The sequence below is a fragment of the Triticum dicoccoides genome, chromosome 7A (assembly GCF_002162155.2).
Source record: "Triticum dicoccoides isolate Atlit2015 ecotype Zavitan chromosome 7A, WEW_v2.0, whole genome shotgun sequence".
Lineage (NCBI taxonomy): Eukaryota > Viridiplantae > Streptophyta > Magnoliopsida > Poales > Poaceae > Triticum > Triticum dicoccoides.
In genome coordinates this window covers 219884403-219893778 of record NC_041392.1, presented here as the reverse complement: position 1 = coordinate 219893778, position 9376 = coordinate 219884403, and positions in this window count along the sequence as shown.

Here is a 9376-nt window from a genome sequence, read left to right as displayed (position 1 = left end):
TTGGGCTGCAACACAAACGAGGCCTTTTCGGTCCCTCGGTTAACCGTTGGAGTATCAAACGAAGTCCAAATGACCCGAAACTTGACAGGCGGTCTACCGGTAGTAAACCAAGGCCGCTTGGCAAGACTCGGTCCAATCCGGAAATGTTTAAACCCCACACAAGAAAGAAAGGTAGAAATGACCACCGGAGGAGAACGAAGCGCCGGAATGCAAAACGGACAACGGGGAAAATGATCGAATGCATGAGATGAACATGTATGCAAATGCAATGCCCGTGATGACATGGTATGAGATGCATGAAAACGAAAACAACACACGGAGACAAGGACCCGAACCCGAGAAATAAATATAACTTGACACCGGAAACGGCAAGAGTTGGAGTACAAATGGGGAAAGTTACATCTGGGGCGTTACAACACTCCACCACTACGAAAAGATCTCGTCCCGAGATCTAGGACTGAAAGAACTCCGAGTACTCAGAACGGAGGTGATCCTCGCGTTCCCAGGTGGCTTCACGGTCGGAATGGTGAGACCACTTAACTTTGAGGAATTTGATTGACTTGTTGCGAGTCTTGCGTTCAGTCTCTTCAAGAATAGCAACTGGGTGCTCACGGTAAGAGAGATCTTCTTGGAGCTCAATGTCCTCGAAGTTGACGGTGCGGTCAGGAGTCTTGAAGCACTTTCGAAGCTGAGAGACATGGAACACATCATGAACATTTGCAAAGTTTGAAGGAAGCTCGAGTTGATAGGCGAGGTCGCCTCTCTTGCTGACAATCTTGAAAGGTCCCACGTATCTAGGGGCAAGCTTCCCTTTGATACCGAAGCGACGAGTACCTTTCATGGGAGAGACGCGGAGGTAAACATGATCTCCGATCTCGAAAACCAGATCACGGTGCTTACTATCATAGTAGCACTTCTGGCGGGATTGAGCTGCTTTGAGGTTATCACGAATGACTTTGCACATTTCTTCTGCTTCTGTGATTAAGTCATTACCCAGCAGCTGACGTTCACCGGTTTCAGACCAGTTGAGAGGGATACGGCACTTCCTGCCATATAGAATTTCAAAAGGGGCCTTGCCCGAACTTGCTTGAAGGCTGTTGTTGTAAGAGAATTCAGCATAAGGAAGACAATCTTCCCACTTCATGCCGAAAGAAATCACACAAGCCCTGAGCATATCTTCAAGAATCTGATTGACACGCTCGACTTGACCGCTCGTTTGAGGATGGAACGCTGTGCTGAAGCGGATGTTGGTGCCCATGGCCTTCTGAAAAGAATCCCAAAACTTGGAGGTAAAGATGCTGCCACGGTCTGAAGATATCACTTGAGGAATACCGTGCAGAGAGACAATGCGAGAGGTATAGAGTTCCGCCAATTGAGCTGTAGTGATCGACTCTTTGATAGGCAGAAAGTGAGCCACTTTGGTGAGCTTGTCGACGACAACAAATATAGCATCATTGCCACGCTTGGACTTTGGAAACCCAGTCACGAAGTCCATTTCAATGTGGTCAAACTTCCATTCTGGAATGGCAAGAGGTTGGAGGAGACCTGCTGGCCTTTGGTGTTCTGCCTTCACTCTTCTGCAGACATCACACTCGTTCACGAATTGAGCGATCTCGCGCTTCATTCGAGTCCACCAATAAGTTTGCTTGAGGTCCTGATACATCTTCGTACTACCAGGGTGGATGGAGAGGAGAGAGTTGTGAGCCTCGTTCATGATCACCTTACGAAGTTCACCTTTGGGCACAACAATTCGATCCTCGAAGAAGAGAGTGTCCTTGTCATCAAGTCGGTAGCACTTGTACTTGGACTGACTCTTTGCAATACCAATCTTCACCTTTTTCACCATAGCATCAAGAAGTTGGGCTTGGTGAATCTGGTCTTCTAAGGTAGGAGAGACTTGAAGGTTGGCGAGGAAACCTTGAGGAACAACTTGCAGATTAAGTTTGCGGAAAGCTTCACAAAGCTCGGGTTGATAAGGCTTGAGAATCAGACTGTTGCAATATGCTTTTCTGCTCAAAGCGTCAGCAATCACATTAGCCTTTCCTGGAGTATACTCGATACTCGGATTGTACTCTTGAATCATTTCGACCCATCGAGTCTGCCTGAGGTTGAGATTAGGCTGAGTGAAGATGTACTTGAGACTCTTGTGATCAGTGAAAATATCCACTTTCCTTCCCAATAGAAGATGTCTCCAAGTCAACAAAGCATGCACAACTGCCGCCAACTCGAGATCATGAGTGGGGTAGTTCTTCTCATTAGGTTTCAACTGGCGAGAGGTATAAGCAACAACTTTCTTCTCTTGCATCAGTACAGCACCGAGACCTTGGAGAGAGGCATCACAAAAGACCTCGTACGGTTTGGTTTCATCAGGCGGAGTCAGAACTGGAGCAGTGATCAATTTCTCTTTCAAAGTGTTGAAAGCCATATCACACTCCGGAGACCAAACGTACTTGACGTGCTTCTGAAGAAGATTAGAGAGAGGCTTGGCGATCTTAGAAAAGTTTTCAACGAATCTTCTGCAATAGCTTGCGAGACCGAGGAAACTGCGGAGTTGCTTCACGTTCTGAGGAGGTTCCCAATTCACAATTGCAGACACCTTCTCAGGATTCACGGAAATACCCTTGGCAGAGATGATATGACCAAGATAAAGAACCTCATCGAGCCAAAATTCACACTTGGAGAACTTGGCGTAGAACTGATGTTCTCTGAGCTTGTCAAGAACCAAACGCAAGTGCTTGGCATGATCTTCCTTGTTCTTCGAGAAAACCAGAATGTCGTCGAGATAGACCAAAACGAATTCATTGGTGTAGGGGTTGAAGATGAAGTTCATCATACGAGAGAACATCGGAGGAGCGTTGGCGAGGCCAAAAGACATGACGGTGTATTCATATGAACCAAAGCTTGTTCTGAACGCCGTCTTGGGAATATCTTGCTCACGAATACGAATCTGATGATAACCCATACGGAGATCAAGCTTGGAGAATACTTGAGCACCCTTGAGTTGTTCGAACAGCTCATTGATGTTGGGAAGTGGGTATTTGTTCTTTATGGTCTTCTTGTTTACTGGACAGTAATCAACACAAAGTCGACTCGATCCATCCTTCTTCTTCACAAAAAGAACACCACAACCCCACGGAGAAGTACTAGGCCGAATGAGACCCAATCTTTCTTGCTCATCGAGTTGTTTCTTCAGCTCCTTCAACTCTTCAGGTCCGAGCTTGTAAGGACGTTTGCACACAGGTTCCGTGCCAGGCTCAAGTTCAATAACGAATTCAACTGGCCGGTGCGGAGGCATTCCTGGGAGCTCTTCTGGAAAGATGTCTTGATACTCACAAACAACCGGAATCTGCGAAATAGCATCCAATTCACCCTTCTCATTGAGAGAAAACAACCGGATGGTATTATCCCGAGCGGCAAAGACAATGACATCCTCAGACGAATGAGTCAGTTGAATCTGCCTGGCTGCACAATCAAGCTGAGCTCTATGCTTAGAGAGCCAGTCCATCCCGAGAATAAGATCGATATCCGAGTTGCCAAGAACCGTAGGAGAAGCCAAGAACTTGTAGTCACCCAGAGTGATAGAAACATCCGGAACGATGGAGTTAGCCTGCATGCGCTTACCGGGAGAGACAACTTCTAAAGGACTAGGTAAAACTTGTGAGACCAATTCATGCCTATTTGTAAACGGTCTCGAGATGAAGCAATGCGATGCACCAGTGTCAAAAAGAACTTTTGCAGGAATATCATTAACAGGAAGGTTACCCATGATCACATCTGACGAGTCCTCTGCCTGAGCTGCATTCATCAAGTTGACCTTGGCGGACTTGGGGTTATGCTTGACCACAGCTGTACTTGCCGATCTGACAGGAGGAGGAGGAGGAAGACGCCTCTGGTTGGTACACTTGTTGGCATAGTGACCCTTCTGTTGGCACTTGTTGCACGTGACCTCTGAAAGCGGACGGTGATACGGAGCACTCGATCTTGGCGCTTGAGACGAAGATTTGTTCTGAAAGCCTGGGTTTGGTGGGTGGGAGAAACCACTGCCACCTTTGCTCTTCTGCTGATACGGCTGACGGAACGGAGGAGGAGGAAGCCAATACTTCTGCTGCTTGACCACTTGAGTAGAGGAAGACGGAGTAACATCTCTGGCACGCTTCCTCGAAGCATCACACCTCATCTGAGCAGCCTCTTGCTTCAGTGCCATGTTGTAGAACTCAGTGTATCTCAACGGCTCAAAGAGGACAAGAGCGAGCTGAATTTCCTCACGAAGACCACCCCTGAACTGATAGATCATGCTCTTCTCATCAGGAACATCCTGCTTGGCAAAACGGGCGAGCGTCTGGAACAACTTATTGTAGTCATAGACAGACAAAGAGCCTTGCTTCAGATTGCGGAATTCCTGACGCTTACTCTCAACCACACTTTGAGGGATGTGATGAGCGCGGAAATCTTGACGGAAATCGTTCCAAGTGATAACACGTCCACCTCTGGAATCCTTGTACTGCTGGAACCACTCTGCAGCCTGATCTCTGAGCTGGAAAGAAGCGAACTTGACAAAATCTTCAGGCCTGACGTTGCTGCATTCAAAATGCTTGCCCAGATCCACTAGCCAATCGTCAGCATCTGTAGCCTCAACACAACCGCTGAACGTCTTTGGGCCATTAGCAAGGAACTGGTTCAGAGTAGCAAAGTGGTGCTGATTATGGCCTTGATTCCCTTGACTGCCTTGATTGCGCTCTTGAAGGATTTGCATGATCAACTGTGTGTTTGCATTAGTAGCGGCCATCACAGCTTGCCATGCTTCCGGAGGAGGCGGAGGTGGAGGCAGATTAGGATTCGGAGTCGTGCGCGTTGGAGGAGCCATCCTGAAGAGGTTGACCACCATTAGCACATTGATAGACAACAATATAGAAGCTGAATCCAACGGAATGAAAAATTGCAACATATAGTCTTCACATCCGAACAGAATGAACGAATGAATTTCTCTTGAAGTGGTCACATATCCATAAATTGAGAAGCCACGAAGAATTTAAGGTAGAGAAATAATACAACAAGGTACGATCAAGAACGAATAATCGGTAAGAAATCCCAATCTCAAACCAATATCCGTGGAAGAAGAACTAGAGCTACTAGAATTCCCACCTATGAAATTCCCGAACCTTTCTGGTTATGCAATCAGGTGTTGGGGATACAGGGGAAGCACAATATCTCACCCAAACTAGCAAATCCTACATCCAGTTGTATCCATCCTTCAACACATAACCAGGAAAACTTCGGAAACCATCTACCTCAACCTTCGAAAAGCATCCGTTATACAAGTTATGGCGATACTCCCGAACTCCCGCCCCAGTACTGGGTGGCGTCGAGGTTATCTCACCAACGAACTGCATAAAAGAGATTTTCGATGTCGGCGAACATATCTCAAGTATACCAGAATTGCAACGATAAAATTGTGACGACAACACCTCGGAGCTCAACTCCCCGGGACACTGCCACAACCCCTAAAGACAGGAGTCACCAAGAACAATGTTCTCGTCACAAAACCATCGGAACAAAACCAAGATACTCGCGTGAACCTAAAAAAAAAATTTAGTGAAATTTTAGAAGAGAAGAGTCAAAACTCTACGCCAGGATGCCTTACCAGAGCGATGAGGAGACTGGGAAGTAAAAAGAATTCCTAAGCTCTCCGATATATAATTCCTAAGGACTCAAAACATTTTTCTAGACACAACTCGGCTGCTAAAAACGATCAAGCAATGGGGCTCCTAAGGTCGGGGATGGCTCTGATTACCAACTTGTAACGCCCTCGATGCGGCTATAGCTCCCACGTGTCGAGGCACGACTTAGAGGCATAACCGCATTGAAAGCAATGTCGCAAGTCAGGCAGTCATTACAACATCCCATGTAATATATAATAAAAAGGGGAGATAACATAGTTGGCTTACACTCGCCACGTCACATCAGAGTACATAAATAACATCCATCAAACAAGCACTCATGGCCCGACTACGGCGCCAAAATAGAAAAGAACCCAACATGCGACAAGGTCCTGAATCGACAACCCCAACTAGGCACCACTACTGATCATCCGGAAAAGACACATAGTAACGCTGAGAGTCCTCATCGAACTCCCACTTGAGCTCGTAATCGTCAACTGGAGCAGAAACACCTGGACCTGCATCTGGAGTTGTAATATCTGTGAGCCACAGGGACTCAGCAATCTCACACGCACGCGATCAAAACTATTTAAGCTCATGGGAATGGATAAGGCGAATATAGGTGGAGCTGCAGCAGGCGACTAGCATATATGGTGGCTAACTTATACGCAAAAGAGAGCGAGAAGAGAAGGCGAAGCACGATCGATAAAAGTATGATCAAGAAGTGATCCTGGACTACCTACGTCAAGCATAACTCCAACAACCGTGTTCACTTCCCGGGCCCCGCCGGAAAGAGACCATCACGGTTACACACGCGGTTGACGTATTTTAAACAAGGTCAACTTCGGGTTTTCTACAACCGGACGTTAACAAATTCCCATCTGCCCATAACCGCGGGCACGGCTTTCGAAAGTTCAATCCCTGCAGGGGAGTCCCAACTTAGCCCATGACAAGCTCTCACGGTCAACGAAGGAATAGACCACCACCCGAGACATTCCGATCAGACTCGGTATCCCGGTACAACAAGACATTTCGACAGGGTAAAACTAAACCAGCAACACCGCCCGAATGTGCCGACAAATCCCGATAGGAGCTGCACATATCTCTTTCTCAGGGCACACTCAGATTGTCCTAGGTACGGGTAGGCCAGCCCAGAGTTGCCCCTGGTAGCCACCGGTAGCTGACAGGTGGACCAACACTCAGAGGAGCACTGGCCCGGGGGGGTAAAATAATGATGACCCTTGAGTCTGCAGAACCCAAGGGAAAGAAAAGGCTAGGTGGCAAATGGTAAAACCAATGTTGGGCATTGCTGGAAGAGCTTTACTTAAGACGAACTGTCAAGGGGTTCCCATAATAGCCCAACCGTGTAAGGAACGCAAAATCCGGGAACATAACACCGATATGACGGAAACTAGGGAGGCAAGAGTGGAACAAAACACCAGGCATAAGGCCGAGCCTTCCACCCTTCACCAAGTATATAGATGCGTTAATTAAGTAAGATATATTGTGATATCCCAACAAGTAAATAAAAGTTCCAACAAGGAACGGCTCCAATCTTCACCTGCAACTAACAACGCTATAAGAAGGGCTGAGCAAAGCGGTAACATAGCCAATCAACGGTTTGCTAGGACAATGGTGGGTTAGGGGATCAACATGGCAATTGGGAGGCTGACAAGCAAAAAGGTAGGCATCGTAGCAGTGGCAAAGCAAAAGAGCGAGCAAACTAGCATAGCAAAGATAGTAGTGATTTCGAGGGTATGATCATCTTGCCTGCACAGTTGTCCGAGTTGACTGGATCCTCACAAGCAAACTCAACGGGCTCCTCGGTAGCGAACTCGTCTCCTGGCTCTACCCAACATGACAAACAAGCAACAAGTACCCAATCAATCACGGGCAAGACCAAGCAATATGATGAAATGACGATATGCTATGCGGGATGCGATGCGGGATGCAAAATGCAAGATATGACAGGAAATGCATGAACCTGGCATCAACATGGAAAACCAAGTGTGCCACTGGATAGAGGGGATGAAATCGCTTGAAAACGATATAAAGATCAAAGGAATCGGAGCTACGGTTTAGAAATGGCAAGCGTTTTAAGATATGACACCGGTCTGCGATTTGCAGCAAGTAGGCATCTAAATGCAACGAAATGAACATGCTACAGCCACCAAACATGAAAACAAAATACATGGCAGTGATGTACACAAAATGGTTGACAAAACACTAGCACTGAGCCATAGGCAAATTCATCCATTAAGAGGTTCAAACAAGCATGGCTAAAACGCAAATGCAAAACAGATTTCAGACTTAGTGAAATTAACACTAGTCTGAAATTTCAGATCACGATGCTCTCTTCGGAGCAGCAAAACAACATGATAGAAAACCTGAACATGACAAGTAAGAACATGGCATGGAGCTATTCAACAAGCTTAATAAAACACCCAAAGTGACCTGGGGCCAAAAGGGTTCACAAAATACCCTACCGAGCTCACGAACATCGCTCGAACACAATCAGTTTTCAGACTTAGTGAAAACTGAGACATGCTGAAATTTAACTCACGAAGGCATGTAAACGAGCTCGATGCACTCACTACGGTGCAAGTCATGGCAAGGAAATCATATAACCAGCAAGAAGGCACAAAGTGCTAGCTACACATGGCAAGAACGAAGGCATAGCATGCAAGGAACACTAACGGTAGCATCGGCGAAATCGCAAACAAGTTGACGATCTGCCCAGATTAACAACGAAGCAAAAGTTGAGCTCGATTGAGTCAACCTAGAGCACTCCACAAATGCCAACAAAGACATGGATGGAAAGAGCATGACATAAATATCAAAACTCCCTTACTGATCATCCTCAAAAGAGGCTCAGATCATTAGGAAACAAGCTGGACATGTAGCATCATGAACTAAAATATCCCAGACTTAGTGAAAATCACTAAGTCTCTGAAATCTGCAATCTCAGGTACCTCTCTTCGCAAGCTTGCACAAGACAACACACACATCCTAAAAATGCATGGGTGGCACCTCTGGAAAGAAGACAAAATGCTTCACAACTCATCCCAAAGGGGCACAGGCATATCATGCACGAATTAAACATGACAAAAATGACAAAAGTGCATGATGAACTAACGGATCTGCAATTTAACTCACGAAGCCTCCTTCTAACAGCATTTTGGGTACCAAGATGACCTCAAATGCAAATGATGCAATGGAATGAAATGATGTACATGTCGAAGCGAAGATTTTGATATATCATACGCCTAAAACGGATCTACGGTTGCGGAGATACGAGCAGTCAAACATCGCATAAAAAACTAGGGTTTCTGGACAAAAGTCAACGGGGGGGTTGGATCTGAGATCTGGAACCTCACGGAAAACGAGGCGGCGCCGGAACACTGTAGCAACGGGGCGTCGCCGGAGCTCGTCGCGGCTCGCCGGAGGAAGAGGGACGGCGGCGTCGGGCGCCGGGGCGACGAGGGGCGGAGGCGGCGGCGGACAGCGGGGGCGGCGGCGTAGTGGCTCCGGCCACCGGAGTCGCTGGACGGGGCGGCAGGGTGCTCCGGTGGGCGGGGCCGGCGGCGGCGAGCACCCACAGCGGCGGCGGCGCGCGGCCGGGGTCGGGGAAGGAGGGCACCGACCCGGGCAAGGGGCGGCGGCGTCTCGCGGGCCGGGGAGGGCCCCGCGTGGGCCCGCGGGCTTCGGCGGCGCGGCGA